The 17,644-nt window shown below is 34.5% G+C and overlaps 1 protein-coding gene across 8 annotated transcripts in view; it reads right to left on the bottom strand.

The window, feature by feature from the left end:
- Positions 1-17,644, bottom strand: part of RABGAP1L (RAB GTPase activating protein 1 like) — a 665,899-nt gene that overhangs the window by 225,562 nt on the left and 422,693 nt on the right. Inside the window, exon 1 of one of the 8 annotated variants that reach the window (XM_074308409.1) lies at positions 9,021-9,113. The exons of the other annotated variants lie outside the window; for them this stretch is intronic. The gene's annotated coding sequence lies outside the window, so the exon portion shown is untranslated. Of the gene's footprint in view, positions 1-9,020; positions 9,114-17,644 lie in introns of those variants that run through there. 8 annotated transcript variants of the gene reach the window in all.

Genomic DNA, 17,644 nt, shown 5'->3' with positions numbered 1-17,644 from the left:
TAATTGGGGTTACAGATTTTAAATGGAAGTAAAGTTACAGTTAAATTCTGAATTGATTCTAGTGAAACATTTTGTTTGATGACTGCAATCTTCAGGCAAATATATTAAGGCCTGGAGGAATACAAGTCCCATTAGGGGATCTCTCTGAGCTTAATGTTACTGCTGTGGGTAACTTGATCTTTAAACTGAAAGTCATTCAGATTCCTAAGCCCAATAAATAGAATCATAAAATATGAGAACTGGAAGAGACCTCAGAGACTGACTAATATAATAGTCTTACTTTATAGATGAGGTGACCTAGGCCTAGAGGAAAGCTCATTTATTCAAGGTTAGTCAGTTAATCAACAAGCATTTATTATGCACTTACTATGTACTAAGCACTGTGCAAACTGCAAGAAATACAAAAAAAAAAAAAAAAAGGCAAAACAATTCTTCATGCCATCAAAGGTAAATGCCTTAATGGGGTAAACAACATGCAAACAATAATAAATACACAAGACAAATACAAGGGAAAGATATCATCATCTCAACACAAAGGTACAAGCAACAGACACTGGCCTAAGACCCAAGTCTTCTTGATCAAACTTTTTCAACTATTCTACACTATTTTGAATTCCTCATGATATTCTAGTGATCCAAATGTTGCCACAGAGCAAAAATATGGTGCTTTTCATGCTTGTAGCTCATTGTGTAAAGTATACCAAGTGGTATTCATAGACCAAAGGCAAAGAACAAGAAGACCACTGGATGTCTATTATCAGACAGAGAATGCAAAAGCTTGAGACTACAGGGAAAGGGATAGAGGAGGGTAATGTGGATAGGACAGAAGAATTATCCTAGAGAGGAAAACCCAAGGACTCATACAAACAAGTTTAATGCTCACGATGAAATTCATTTTTGGACACCATTTTTATTGGTGGCTACAATAGTTTCCATATTTCTGATAGCCCCCACTGAGAGAAATCACATTAGATAAACATTAACACTGAAAGCTAGAAGTAGTAACCTGATAACCTGAAAGTATGTTTAATACAAATGAATGCTTGCTGAAATAGGATTTCCAATTCAACAGATGCTATAATTCAGGTTAATTAAATTTAAAAGTGCATTCAACCTACATTCTAAAATTTTCAAAAAAATTTCCACCAGAAATAAACTGAAAAAGAATTTGCCAACCCCATTTCCTCAGATAGGTAAAGAACTGATGGCTGAACAATATATGATGATGAATGCTGGCTGAATTCTGCTCTAAATTTAATGTCTGCACCCTTAGAGAATCATTTGCATGTGCAAATTTATCATTTAAAGGGGCATGAGAGATGACTTATTTACTTTAACTTCCTCCTTGACACATGAATGTTCTTGGTACAATCTCTGACAAATGATCCTTCACTTCTGCCAGAACACCCCCCATGGTGAAGATTTCGTTGCTTCCTGAGGCAGCAGCCATTTGTGCTCTGCTCTAATTGTTAGGAAAGTTCTTTTTTTTCCACTTTTATATTTAGCCAAAAATCTGTCTCCTAATAACCTCTGTCTCTTCATTTAGATTGGCTATCTGAAGATTATAATAGAGTAAGTTCACGAAAATTCTTCAAATAGCTGAAGAAGGTTATCATGTTTGTGCCTTCCCTTCTCTATTCTAAATATACAGTTCCTACAAATTATTTTTATATATAACATAGCTTGAGATCCTATACTGTCCTGGTCACATTTTGTTGAATGCACTTTATCCCTATAAGAATAAGGTACCCAGATTGAACAAGATATGACTACTGATACCTTAGCAGTGCACAATAGAGTGGAATCAACAAACATTTATAAAATAAAATTATGAGAGAACTTCAAAAATCTTAAACCACTATAAAAATGTGCATTATTATTATTATTATTATGACAGACACTAGCCTTCCAATGCATCTTAATAGTTCTAACTAAAACCCAAAACTATGCCCCCAGAACATTATATATTTTTTAAATTGATGACTTCAAAAAACTTATCAAGGGTTATGTTGTATAATACTTATGTCAAAATTCCAATGGAGATAAAATGTGGATAGAACCAAATTATTTTCCTCCCCCCCTTTTTCATAGTATTTCCCTTTTGTTCTGGTTTTTCTTTCACAACATGACTGATACAGTAATATGATTAAAAAGATTAAGCATCTATAACTTATATAAGATTGCTTACTGGGGAGGGAGAATGTAAGGAAAGGAGGAGGGAAATTTTGGAATTCAAAATCTTACAAATGAATATTGAAAACTATCTTCCATTTCAATCAATCAACTGACATATTCTTATTGCACACCCAAAACTATGCTAGGTGTTAGAAAGCATGTGCATATAAGATACAGATCCTGGAATGCAGGGGTTTGTAAGTATAGAGAATTGTTAAGAAAGAAGACTTAAGAGAATAAAATAAGCCAATAAAATGTCAAGAATTGTTCTCTTACAAAAAATAGGTGTCATAGGACTTTAGAACAAAAAAACTAGAGGTTTGAATCATTGCTATCATATTTAAATTAGATGCCACCGATGAATTTGAATTACTATCCAGAATAAAATGATCAGTTATCAAACTTCAAGGCTTTTACTATTTCATTTTCTCAGCTTAAGAATTGTTGGGATTTAAAAAGAATTTTCATTGAACTACAGAATTAACATTTGCTTACCAGCAGCAGATGGCACTGTGCATCCAGAAAGGATTATGAAAAGTTACTAAAATCAAGCTGTCAAAACTGATGCCTGCTCAAAAATGGCACCAAATCTAACAGTTCCATAACTGAGATGGATAATTAGCAGACTCATTGTGATAAGGCATAAAATGTGAAGAAAAGGTAGTTTTTGAGGGGAAAAAACAATTACAGTGATTTATTATTTGGTAAGTTTGTTTTTTAAATTTATTTTATTTTTAATTCATGGAAGAAAACAAGCATTTCCATAAACAATATCATTAAAAAGATTATTGCACATGAAACTGCAAAACCATTTTCTACAACTTGCTTTTCCCTCTAAATATACAACAAAATTATTACATAAATTTCTTTTTTTCTTTTTCTTTTCTTTCCCTCCTGCCCTAGAGAAGTTTTTTAAATGAGAAAGACATCCTAGTTAAGAAAAAAAATCTGTTATAAATGAATTTGTAAGTGGCATTTATTACTAGTTATTGTCCCCAAAGCCAAATTTAGAAAATTTCCCCAAATATTTGAAAATAAAATTCTATAGGGAAAAGAATTTTTAAATAGATAAAAATATAATCTTTTTAAAAGAGATGCTAAAAGACAATGAAATTACTACCTTTTCCTGAGAATTATTTGAGCAACAGGCAATTAAAAGTATATTTAAATTAAATTACCTAAATTACTTACGTATATTGTTAGGACACTGGAGAATAACTATATTTATTGGCCTCTCATTAATTATTTACTTTGATGTCACACTTCACTGAGCACTCTTACAAAATACTAGGCAAACCTAGAGAGATAGCCAAGTGAAAACATTGTCTCTTTTAAATACAAGTCGATAAGGCCTAGCCAAGGCAGCAAACAGAAAGCATTGTTCAGCTGTTTGATCCTAGGAGAGACTCTCTCCCAAAGCTTCTCTTAAAAAAAAAAAAAAAAAAAAAAAAGACAATCCATTTTAGAGACACATTTCCTATACAATTTTCAGGAGTGAAAAATTAAAGAATAAAAAAATAAAAATGTTGGAGGAAATTGAGAGAGATAAACCATCATTTAATGCTTCTGGTCTATGTTGTGCCATCAGTCAAATCTCTTACCAAAAGGCAAGAAAGAGGTAAGAGAAACAAAGGAACAACATTGGGGGGGGGGGGAAGGGTAAAGGCCAAAGTTTCTCTAAATTATACTCACTTCCCTCCCTGTAATATTGTCCTAAGAGAACTAATTTAAATTTTCTGTCCCACATCCTGTGCCCAGAACAAGGCTAAGGCAATATGTGGCTCTGCTTATACTTACAGATGTAATTTCACTGGGACTTCAGGAAAGCATTTGGGAACTATGTGAATTCAAAGAAAAATATGAAACAATCAGGTGTCACTGGCTCTAGTTACTAATGGCATGGTTAAAATACAAATGGTAAGGGACAGGAATTCTTTCCCTTAAAAGGGCCAAGAGACAATGTTATTCAAGAAGAATCCTCTGGCTTCCTGCATTTTTTAAAGGTAATGCATTTCTTATGTATTTTAATTTCCTAGGTAGACAGGTATCAAAGCCTGAGTCTGTAGATACATTCTCTTGACCTTTAAGCATCACACAGAAACACTAGCCTTGCTCCCCACCCTCAATTTTTGTGTCATTAATTAGACAATCATTTAATTTATCCATTTCCATTCTCAGTTCTTTTGGTACACAAAGCTTTTTTGGATTTTAGTATAAACATTCTGTAGAGAAGTCCTTATGGAACTGATATTGACCCAAAAAACTTGGCTATCCTTGTAATGTACTATAATCCATTACTTTATTTCATTTGTGGTTTCTTCTTTGTTCCAATTCTAAGAAACCACAACAGAGAAAAGGCAAAAATCCAAACTATATAATGTGTTATGTACCTGGTCTAACATTCCCTACAAATTTATTACATTGTAATTTTGTTTAAAACCACTATTTAATAGGATATCATTTAGCCCTAAAGTATTTTTGAACATGAAAGTAAAAATCAGATTAAATGGGAGAAAAGCAAAGATAATTCATAATGATGGTCTTCATTCTGAATTTCATGGATATGTCTCAATTGATATCAAAATTTAAAATATGATTTTTCTTTTTCTGTAAAATCCTCAACATTTCTATAAAAAGTGGTAGAGAGTGACAGGATGACAGGAAGACAGGTCATATATTAATTTCAATTGACTAGCATCCATTTTAGATATCTACTACCCTTCTTATCTGATAATGCTCATCAGGAAAAAACCATGGAAATTTCAATTAGAGTATTACAAAAAAGTCTATCCTGTTAAACAATATAGAAATCAGCTAACAAACATTTATTAAATACTCACTATATGTCAGGCACTGTGATAAACACTGAAGATACAGAAGGGGCATCCTTAAGAGATTTACATTCTAATGGAGCATAGCAAGGTAGACTGAGAGCCAGTGTGAGATTCAACACGGATCTGGGTTCAAGACCTGCCTCTGACATAGAATGACAATGATCATGAGCAATTCACTTAATATTTAACTTCCTTAAGGTAATTCTCTAAGACTGTATACATCACTGAACAGCTGGCACTCTGTACTGGTAGAAGAAATTTCCTTACTGAAAACTCACTATACTGATGAAATTACATGTCAGGGCTAAATATTGTCAAGTTCTCTGGGAATGCTTTGGAAAGAGAAACTGAAATGAATTATTATTGTTCTATAAGAAATGATGAGCAGGTTGATTTCAGAAAAGCCTGGAAAAGCTTAGATGAACTGATGCTGAGTGAAGTGAACAAAACCAGGAGAACACTGTTCACAATCACAGCAAAACTGTTTGATGACCAACTATGATAGATTTAGTTCTTCTCAGCAGTACAATGACTAAACACAATTTCAACAAATTTGGGATAGAAAATGCTATCCGTATCCAGAGGGATAACCATGGAGACTCCAGAATGAAGCATATTTTTTGTTTGTTTGCTTTTTCTTTCTAATGGTTTTTCCTATTTGTTCTGATTTTTCTTTTACAACATGACTTATATAGAAATATGTTAAAATGACTTTTATGCATAACTATATCAATCAGATTTCTTGCTGTACTGAGGAGAGGGGAGGTAAGAAATGGAGGGAGAAAAATTTGGAACTCAAAATCATACAAAAATGAATGTTGAAAACTATCATTGCATGTAATTGGAAAAGGAAAATACTTTTCAAAAATATAAAGGAAAAAAAGGAGGGAAAGAGGGAGGGAAGGAGAAAGGAAAAAAGGAAGGAAAGGAGGAAGGGAAGAAAAAAGGGAGGGATAGAAAAAGAAGAGAAGGAAAGAGAGTGAGGAAGGGAGGGAGGAGAGAGGAAGGAAGGAAAGAAGAAAAGAAATACGCTACACTTGTTACTTGGAGTTCATCAGTTCTCCCTTTGGAAGTGGATACCATTATTCATCATGAGTCTTCCAGAACGGTCTGTATTAATCAGAATAGCTAAGTCCCTCACAGTTGATCATTGATACGATATTGTTATTGCTATGTACAATGTTCTCCTGGTTCTGCTCACTTCACTTTGCATCAATTCATATAAGTCTTCCCATAATCTATCTTGAGTACCAATTTCTTTTTTTCTTTTTTTAATAATAAATTTTAATTTTCAAAATATATGTAAAGGTGGTTTTCAATATTCATCCTTGCAAAATCTTGTGTTCCAAGTTTTTCTCCCTCCCTTCCTCCTACCCTCCCAGAAGCAAACAATCCAATATGTTAAACATGTGCAATTCTTCTATATATATTTCCACAATTATCATGCTGCACAAGAAAATATCACATCAAAAAGGGGAAAAAAACAAGGGGAAAAAAGCAAGCAAACAACCACCAAAAGGTGAAAATACTATGTTGTGTTCCACAGTCAGTCTCCATAATCCTTTCTCTGGAGCAGATGGCTCTCTCCATCACAAATCCATTGGAATTGACCTGAATCATTCTTTGTTGAAAAGAGCCACATCCATCAAAGTGGGAGTATCAATTTCTTAGCAGTCATTTTTGTTCTGTCCTTTTCTCTCCAAAAGTTATTGTCTTTCCCACATGCACAAAAAAAAAAATAAAAAAGAACTGACCAGTTCTGTATGCTCTTTGATGTAAGTTACTATAATCCTTTCCATTTCAAGCAAAGGTCCTAAACAAAAATTTGTTTCTTTTTTCTCAAATAGCATTTTTAAAGACCCTTTTTTGTAGTTCTTAGCTTTCTGCAGCAGCTTTAGCTTATTTCTGATCTTTAGTAGTCCTCATAATGTTTTACAGTTTTTCCACACATATTGATTTTGATAGTCAACAAGTATGTATTAAGCACCTACTATGTACTATGTACACCTACTATGTATTAAGTATCTACTATGTAATTCTGGAAATACAAAGAAAGGCAAAACTGGTTCATACAATCTCAAAGAGTTCACAATCTAACAGAGAACGTAAGCAAGCATGTGTAAAATAAGATATAAATAGGATAAGTTGAAAGTAATCTCAATAATAAGGGGACTTGGAAAATGCTTCTTATAAAAAATGAGACTTTTTTCTGAGATTTAAAGGAAACAAGAGAAGTTAGAAGGCATAAGAGGAGGAGGATGAAGAGAATACCAGACTTGAGGAAGAGTGAGTGAAAATCCTTGGAAATGAATGAGAAATAAGATGTCTTGTGGGGGAAACAAGAAACAGGTCAGTGTCACTAGTTCATAGACTATATGGAGAGGAGTAAGGTGTAACAAAAGTAGAAAGGGGCCAGGTTATGAAGAACTTTTAAAAACAGGATTTTCTAATTGACTTTGGACTTTAGTGGGAGTCACTCCCCCATTAGAAAGTAAACTCCCCATGAGTTCTAAGTTCTATTTAATGCCTAGTACCATTGTGAGTACACCACTAGAATGCAACCTGATGAGAAGGGTCTCTGTATCAAAGATTTGTATTATTTCTCTTCTGTAGAGAATAATAATATATGCATTTTTACTCCTGTTAGCAGGAGATTCCTTATTAAGGAACTCAAGGTAGTTCAGAGGAAAATAAAAAATTGGTGAAATGTTAGGGAGAAGGAGTTTTATACTACTTCAAAATGTATGGTATTACATTGATACATAAGAGCAAAACATTTACAGCTTATGAGATCACAAGAAATCATGTAGATACTCCTAAGGCTAGACATCAAGGCTAGATAAATTACATTGTGGGGGTTCAGAAAGAATTGTTAACTGCAAAGTATGAACAGTGACAGAAATACCACTATTCTGAAAGAAGGATAAAAGGTACCATGTGCAAACTGTACTATGGCAAGCTTAACCTCCCTTCTTGGTAAAATACTAGATTATTAAAAAGATGATTTATAAGTTTTTAGAAAAGAAGAAAAGTGAACACAAACAGCCAGCTAAATTTCATCAAGAACTGTTCATGCCAGAAAAAAATGATTTCCTTTTTTGAATAGCTAGTAGATTGGTAGTTCAGTTAAAAATCACAGCCACAGTATATTCTGGCTAGGGAGAAGGATGGGAGGGAATAAGCATTTTAAAGCACTTACTCTGGGCCAAGTGTTTGATCTAGGTGAACAGGATGCAATGAAGAGCTCCCAGGGACTTGTTCAACCTTATGACTATTATCCAAATTTAGTGATACATCCAAGGCATAAATGGCACCACCAGAAAAAAAACCTAAAAAGTATTGCTAAGGACTGGGAAGTCTTGAACAAAGAACAAAAGACCCCAGGAACACTGGTGGTCTTTTCATCATCCTTAGCCCTGAAGGCAAGGGCCCCAGAAGAAGAATACAAGGTAGGACAGAGAATTAGACTTGGATTTGTAGACTATCGTTTAAAACATAGGAATAGTGATTTGACAATACAGTGTTTTCATCAAACCCCTGGAGATAAGAATATAAAAGAGAAAGACAGATTTAGCAAATCTTTCCTTTCAAAAGGAAGTTCAGAAGATTAGACCCTAATTTCTAGACCATATTGTGTGGGATAACACTCCATGGCAGAAGTTTGTACAAGCAGAGAACCTCTTCACTACGGTAGCAAACATTTGTGCCAACTCCACAATGTATACCAACCTCCTACTTCTTTCTGGCTAGGGTAATTTATCATACATTCCAAAAACAAAATACCAAATCACTACTTTCTCTGCTTTAAATGAACTTTACCCAAATGTACTCCACATTACACTTATTTCACAAGTCCTTGGAGTCTTTTCTTAATAAATAATCATAGCTATTCCACCATTCTTTTTTTACATATCCTACTTCTTTTAATGAAGTTATAGCCATCCAAAGACAAATTCCCTCAAAGATTTTATCCCACCAAGTTTCAGTGATACTTGGGAGGATCAAACTTGCCTCTTTTCATTAGATTCTTGAGTTCTTCTTGCTTGTTGCCTAAACTTGAATGATCTACACAAAGACAGTTTAAGTTACTGATTCTGCCACAATATCTCTATTGTCTCCTCCACACCTTCCAATCACAGTGTCATAAACCATCCAAGTTCAGTCCTTTATGACCTCATACCTAAGGCTCTAATGTCCTTCTAAAGTCTCCCAGTTTTCAGGCTCAAATCTTTTCAATCTATCAAAATTACCCAGCTGTCAATGTTGTTTTGCTTCTGAATTGCCCGACTTTCTCTTCCAGTCCTCTTTAATGACTCTCCCTTGCCTAAAACAACACCATCTCAGACTCCTCAGCTTGGCATTGAGGGTGCTTCACACACTGACTCCATCCCTCCCTTCTAGCTTTCTCTCACTTTTCCCCTTTTCACATACTCTATGTTCTAGCCGACCTGGACTGTGCCTTGTACTCTGAATTAAACATGCACCACCTGCCTCAGTGTGTTTGCACAGGCTGTCACTCTCATGCCTGGAATGTACTCCCCTAGTATCTTGACATTTCAGAATACTTTTCTTTCTTCAAAGCCCAACTCAGACGCAACCTACTCCCTCTGTAGGAATGTCTTCCCTCAGCCCTTCACAAGGTGTTCTCTCCCTGTTCAAAGTGTCTTATATCAGAAATCCTTTTGCCCTAATCATACCCATATAATTACATTTATATCCATCCCTCTACCACTAGCTGTATTTCTCCTCCCACTCCAACTCAACCACAGTGTAATATAAACTTTTGCAATGTAGGGATTATGTCACTTTTTATATATCTTCAAGGTCTAGCATAGAGCTTTGTAGAGAGTAAGCACTTAAATGTTGAAATGAATTGGAAAAGACAAATATCAATAAGAAAGTGTTATCAATAGTTTGAACTGCATCATCATTATTAGACCCTCCCCCTCCTCATGGATAAGCTCATCACCAAAAAATTCATCTTTAAGGAGATTATTTCAGCTTTGGTACTCACACATCAGTAGTACCCTCAGCCCTGTTTTAGCTTCCTTTCTTGTATAGTCTTTCTCTTCCCTCCTTAGACTGCAAGCTCCTAGACAGTGGGGCTTGCCTTTTTTTTTTTTCTTTTTGGTATTCCCAGCTTAACATAACACTAGTCCCATATGTACTATATTGTTCTAGATCGTATTGTCATCAAATAGTCAATATGAAAGGTCTTTTATTTTGTGGGAAGGAGGGGAGTAAAAAGGAATAAAGAGATATAGTTTGTTACTACTTCTTCCATGAAGAGAATACATAAATCTGTCAAACAAAAAACCACCCTTTCATTCTGTTTTTTAAACGAGAACTAAACTGATTTTTACAAGCAAAAGATCTCTCTGCCTCAAAAAGAAAAATGAAGAAACAAAATAAAAATAAAATAAGGTTCGAGCTATTAATCTAACATGAATGGACTTACCTAATGTTAAAAATGGGAGGAAAGGACCAGAGATGGCTTTCTAATTATGACTCAGGGAATTTCTACGTAACAAGGAATGCTTAGCTTAGAAAATAGAACAAAAAAGAAGATGACTTCTCTGAGATTGTGGTCGATCAACTCAAATTATGCAAAACAGAGGCAACACTGAAAAGGATCACTATGAAAGAGCTGCAATTATACTGCTTTTCTGCAAAGATCACAAGATTTAGAAGAATCAAGATGAGAATAATGGTTTCCAAAAAGGTTAAGGTGAGGTATGGTCTCTAATGCTAATTACTTTTGTGGACAAGCCTAAAGATTCAAAGTGAAAGAGCAGTAATGTATTATCTAGAAAACTTCAGCTAAATTTTCCCCCAATGCATATTATTTCTGTATTTTTATTTTATGTACTTATTAATCAAATTGGAAGCTTGACAAATAAAAAATAAAACATTGTTTGCTCATACTTAATGGGAAAGGATTGGATGCTATCTAGATACTTTAGTGCTTGGCACTGTTCAGATTTCTAATTCTCTTATAAGGGTCACAGAAATTCGGCCAAGTGATATTTTAAATGGATTTGCATAATAAACAATCTGCCAGCTAAAAATATTCTAAATTTCTTCTCTAAGAGCTCCTGTAGATGGAGCATATTGCTTCTGCAACTTTTATTTTTAATCTTTCCCTCAAAGACTAAGGATTTAAAATGTCTAAAAGCAGAAAAGACGGCTAGTGGCTGGCAAAATTATACAGTATATAAACTTTGATTCAGCATTCCTCTTTAAATGCATGGCTGTCTAATCTATTTAATTGAAGTGACTTATAAAATGATAAACCTAGCAAATAGAATTTTAAAGCAAAGAAGCAGAGTGGAATGCTTTTTGCAACAGTTCTGAAAAGGAAAGTCTGATTTGGTTACTTCACCTCGATCTTTTCTCTTGCTAAGTAATTCCATCTCTTAGCCAGCTTAAAAGGGTATTACAATGAAATAAAAAATGTACCCACATTTGACTTACAGGTATTCAAATATAGGTATTTGAGAGTCAGAGAAAAGTGGGGAAAGTGGAAGGAAAAGAGGGGGGAAAGGAGAAAGAAAGGAGGGAAAAGTGCTAAGAAGGGAAAGAAAAAAGGAAGGGAAAAGAAAAGAGGAGAAAGGGGGGGGGCACAGAAGTGAGAGGGAAGGAGAATTGGGGAGAAGATTTAAACAGTCCTAGAACACTATTTGACTTGATAAGCATAAGCTTCTGAATCAAAGAAAAGAGACCCAAATGTACTATTTCTTTTGTCAATCTCAGTTCTCATTTACCCTCATAGTTTGAGTATCTTGGCACTTGAAGTGAGAGGTTCTAGAAGAGCATCATCATACCTATAAGTGTCTATTCATTCTGTTTAGGGTGGTAGAACTAATGAGAAGACTAGCAGACCCCTGGTATTTTTCCTTTGATTTCCTTGTGCTTGTGTCCTCTCTAATTGCATGGTGAAATTGAAAGAATAGTCATACAATCACATAATCACCTCAGATTCTTCTTCTCAAACATCACTTTTACCAACTAAATCTTTGTCTGTTTTTATTTTTGTTCTATTGGAATTGAAAGTCAGCAGTTCATTTGCATGACTATAATAGGAACTAAAAATAAAATTTCAATCTAAACTATGCCTTTGGATAAAGATATAGCTGGTATGTTCATCAAATATAGCAGATAACAATTAAAGGGATATTCACATTGGGATGACTAGATCAAGACACAAAAAGGATCTGGAAATGTTCAAGTATTGAATTGAACCTAATAAAAAGAAACTGAATAGGAATAAACAGGAAGTCTTGCATTTTGGTTCCAAAAAAGAACCATTTCTTAAGTACATGGTAAGAAAGGCATGGTTAGAGTACAAGTGTTCTGAAAAACATCTGGGAGTTAAGTAGATTGTAAGTTCAGTATTGTGATGCAGAGGGCAAAAAGGCAAATGCAATCCTAGTCTACATTAAAAAGGGGCATTAATTTTTTTTTTAAAAGAGGTATAAGTCATCAATTGAGGAATGGCTGAATAAGTCACAGCAGATGAAAGTAATGGAATATTAATGTTCTATAAAAATGATTAACAAGTTGATTTTAGGAAAGCCTGGAAAGATTTACATGAACTGATGCTGAGTGAAGCAAAAAGAACCAGGAAAACACTGTACACAGCAACAAGATTGTGTGATGATCAAATATGGTAGATTTGGTTCTTCTCAGCAATCCAGTGATCCAAAGAAATCCCAAAAAACTTTGGAAAACCCTATCTGTATGCAGAAAGACTACAGACTGAATGTGGATCAACACATACTAGTTTCACCTTTTTTTTCTTTTTTTTTTTAATTTCATGATTTTTCCCTATTGTTCTGATTGTTCTCTCCCAATATGACTTATATGGAAAATGTGTTTTTAAAAAAAAGAATATACATATATAACCCAAAAAATAAAATATAAAATGTAAACAAAAATTTTAAAATGAAAAAGAAAAAAGGGGGGCATAAGTTCCACAAAAAGAGAAGTGATAATTCAACTACTGAGTGTCCTCATCAGACTTCATCTGGAAAACTATGTTCAATTCTGGTTTAAGGACATCGGTAAATTGAAGAATGGGCAGAGGGGGACAACCAGAATGTGAAGGATGATATGAAGATTTGTGAAAGAACTAACAAGTTCTAACAAGGAACAAGTTTCCTAACAAGGAAAAGGGAAGACACAGTGGTGAGGGGGAGGAAAGAGGAGAGCTGATAGCTATTTTCAAGTATTTGAAGGACTGTCAAGTATAGGACATGTGTTTGGCCCCAAAAAGGCAAAACAAAGTGCAATGGAAAATGAAATACACACACACACACACACACACACAGGGGTGGAAGGGGAGAGACAGAGAGAGAATATGAATATTTAGATCTATTAATAAATAAATTCTTAAAAGTTAGAATTGCCCTTCCTGGAATTCTCCAAATAAAGGCTGAGCATTTGTTTGACATGTCATACTGGGGATTTTTTGGATAAGCTGAACTAAATTGCCAATGAAATTCCTTCCAATTCTCACATTATTCAAGAGTTTCTTTAAGTTTGCCAGCTATCCTCCATTTTTTGATGCCATGTTTCTTAGTCATTCAATCAACCTCTGATCTTCTTTAGTCTGGGTAAATCCATTTCTATAGCAACCATTTCAGATCCATCTACTTTCCCAAAAGAGAAGTTGACATTTTAGAAAAGACACTCTTGGCTGTTTTTATTGACTACTGCTATCAGATAGTGTTCTTCTAGATAAAGTAAGTAATTTTCAGGGTTATTTTAATTTATGCAGAATTTTCAACTTATACACTGATTTAACTCCTGTATGATAGGACTCCACTATATGAAAAGAATGTAGTCATGTCTATCAAGTGCTTTTACTTCCTGAAAATGGTAAACTAAACTATATATTGAACCAAACTTTAATCTGGTAAATAAGTATTCCCTATCTTGAAGATGCTAGACTAACCATGACAATTTTTCTTCTCCATTACACTTAACAGTAATGAGCTAAGTAAGCCAACTTTTACTGCACAAATTCAATCTTGTAGGACTAAAAAGAAGACAAGAACAATGCTAAATAGTCTCATGAAAAGGATGAACAGTGGCAAGTTTAGCAAGATCAGTAGTTCTTGGCAAACTACCTAATTAACCACAGTACAGGGATCATCAGGGGCAATATCTTGGTTAATACTTTTGAACTTGCCCAGACTAAAGAAGATCAAAGAATGATTGAATGATTAAGAAACATAGGCATCAAAGAATTGAAGATAGCTAGCAAACAACTGGAGGATCAGTTATTTCTAGGACCACTGAAATAATTACTTCAATATGGGAAGAAAGAAGCAAACCCTACTGAACTGAAGGAGGAGGGTGTTACCTGCAAAGCCTGTGATCATGTCAAACTACAACGATTCAAGAGACTCCTTAGAGCTTTGTCTTCAAACTCAAGGCGTAAGTGACAATTTCTTCTCCAACAAGGTAACTCTGGGTAAGTAATTTAATCCCTTTTTGCCTCAGTTTCCTTTTCTATAAAATTAGCTAGAGAAGAAAATGGCAAAACACTTCAATATATTTGTTAACAGGGTAACAGAGTCGGGCATGACTAAAAAATGACTGTATAATTACAAAAACCTCAAAGAGTTTTGTGAGGATCAACTGAAATAATATTTATAAAGAGGACTTAGCACAATGCCCGGTACATCATAGATACTGTATAAAAGCTTATTTCCTCCCTTTTCTCCTATCACCACATTATATTTCTCACAGCAGAATTAATCATCTGAAAAGCCAGCTACAACCCTTGACAGAATATCCCATAGAAAGATAGATGTCACAAACAATCCTTGAGAAAGAAGCCTGATGATTCTACAAATGATAGTGGTTCTCCCTACAAATGAAGTATTTCTCCATGTGATGGAGGCAGCTCAGAAGACATATAGTCCCAAACTAATGGAAATTGTTCTGGTAAAGTTCATACATAGCTCCCTAAGATTTACAAAGTACTCTACATCTATTGTGGGCAGCTATGTGACACAGAGAATAGTGCCAGCCCTGGAGTCAGGACGATTCATCTCTGTACAATGTCTCAATGAAAGTATTGCTATTCCCATTTTACAAATGAAAAAACGGAAACTCAAAGAGATTACATGATTTACCCAGTCACCCAGAGGATCTCAAGCCTTCCTGACTCCAAGTTCTAGTATTCTACTCAGTATTGCCATGTAGCTTTCACATGGCCCTTAACATTCCTTGATTCTGTGATCTTAGGGTTGTTGTTGTTGTTTTTAAATACCAATAACTGAAATCATTTAAAATTATAGCAGAGTTTCTTATAATTACAAAATTTAAAATATCTTAAAAGGAATGTCAGTTCTTAATGAGTATTAGTTAGAAATTATTCTCATAATTCAATTTCCCGTAAATTGGAACTATTTGGAGAACTCTCTATAATTTGCAGACAAATACTAAAATAATCAAAATAGATCTGAAATATGACCATTACATGGCACCTTTAATAAAAACCTACTTTAAAAATGCATGCTATGAAATGATTTAGAAGTCTGATATCATTTCAATACAGATCCATAGTGAATATATTTCCTCATTATTGTGAAAAAAAAAAAGATGGTTATCAGGGCAACTGTGAGTAAACATCACATGTTTTGCATTTGAGGGACACTGCTGTTCGATAATGAAGTTTTAATCTTCATAGTACCTATACCAGGAGAAGAATCTCTAAAAATATCAATTAACTTTTACATAATTCTTTCTAAAGCAAGAGAACAAAATTATTTTCCAACATGCAATCTAAAATTCAAAAGCTGACTGGGAAAAGCATTTTATAAAGAAACTGGTTAAGGCTGTACTTTTCGAGCTTTTAAATTTTTATAGAGCTTGAATACAAATGGCTTAATTGTTACAAGTATTTTCAGTTTCAAAGGACCTTGTAAACTTGAGTATGTTGCAAGTATTTTCAGTTTCAAAGGACATTGTAAACTTGAGTATCCAGAATAATCAAGAACTGGAAGATAGAGATAGTTTAAAAATATGAAAAGCCAACAGAGATGGCACAAGTCTGCTTACCTACCCACCTACTTCACTGAGAAAAGAGCTTTGTACTTTAAGCTCAAAAGTGAGTTGCTGTTATTTGCTAACCATTAATTACAGAAATTAACTGGTATCTATATTATATATAAATGTCTTTCATAACCTTCTACAATCAGCTTGGGTTAAAAGAATAGGATCAAGGCTCACTCTGCAGTATCATCTCATGTTCGTACAGGAGTAGGAGCTCTTCTTTTTATGAACTACATGACAATGGACAAGCCATGTAACTTCTCTTATACAACTTCCTCTTCCAAGGTCCACTGGAGCTGGACATTAAATTATTGCATGATTTATAAGTAAATCCTTAAAGTTTTACCTTCTAATCTGCCAAGGGGAGGAATCAGAATGGATGGATAGGCTCCTAATTATGAAATAATTCCAAGATTCCAACTAGGAAATTAAGAAGTCCCATAAGCCACTGTGGGATGCTCTGTTAATTAAATAATAGATTACTGTAGAAAATTCTTAGAGTTTGGTATTATCACAAAAAAAGAAAGTATTAATAGAGGGCACCCAAATTTAAGCTTTAAAGTTTAACAGGATGCCCCAATTTAAGCTTTAAAACTCCCCAAAGACTTTTCGAACACTTTGTACGGGGTACTTACTTGCAATAAGGACAAGTCATAAATTTGCACAGTCTCGTGGGTTAAAATGGAAACTCACATAGGGTAGGGCTGGATAAATGAGGTTGTCTATATCAGTAACAACCAGAAATAATTCATCTCCAGTCTTATAATCAAGAGGTTAATGAGAGACCATAATGCCATTTCCCACTAGGAAGTAACTACATATGTTTAAAATATCTTCCTCAGAGAGGAGGTATGGATCTAGGCTCTGCATAAACAAAGGCCTTGTTCAATATAAGGCCACATATAGAACTATATGCAAATCAAGTTCAAACAAAATGAAGATTGTGTCATTGTAAGAGTCAGAACATTCTCAATTAATCATTAAGTTCAGAGTCAACTTCAAGTTAAGAATAGTTAATGGTGAGAGTCATGGTACCATAATTTCTGATTCATAAATGGCATTTCAGGTAAAGTTATCAGATTCATGGGATTTACTTATGGGTAATTCCATAGTCTCTAATAACTCTCTTTGTAAACTTCTTAGAAATGTCTGAGAATGCACACTATTTACTTAAATGCCCCAGGTAGATGCAAAAGGATCAAATATTATTGCACAAATAGAGGCTTACAGGGCAGCTAGGTGGGGCAGTGCATAGAGCACCAGCCTTGAATTCAGTTCAAATCTGGTCTCAGACACTTAACACTTCAATTCAGTTCAAATCTGGTCTCAGACACTTAACACTTCAATTCAGTTCAAATCTGGTCTCAGACACTTAACACTTCCTAGCTGTGTGACCCGGGGCAAGTCACTTAACCCCAGCCTGGGGGGGAGGAGGGGGCAGGAAATATAGGCTTACAGTTAAGTGATGAATACATATTGAAGATATTGTTTTCAACCACTCATACTTTGGAGAAGAAAAGCAAAAAGGACCAACACCAAAATAAAGTGAAGGTCCCGAAGCTATCTCA

The sequence above is a fragment of the Sminthopsis crassicaudata genome, chromosome 4 (genome assembly GCF_048593235.1).
Source record: "Sminthopsis crassicaudata isolate SCR6 chromosome 4, ASM4859323v1, whole genome shotgun sequence".
NCBI lineage: Eukaryota > Metazoa > Chordata > Mammalia > Dasyuromorphia > Dasyuridae > Sminthopsis > Sminthopsis crassicaudata.
The sequence above is the reverse complement of the archived record's forward strand: the minus strand, read 5'-3'. Positions and strand labels throughout refer to the sequence as shown.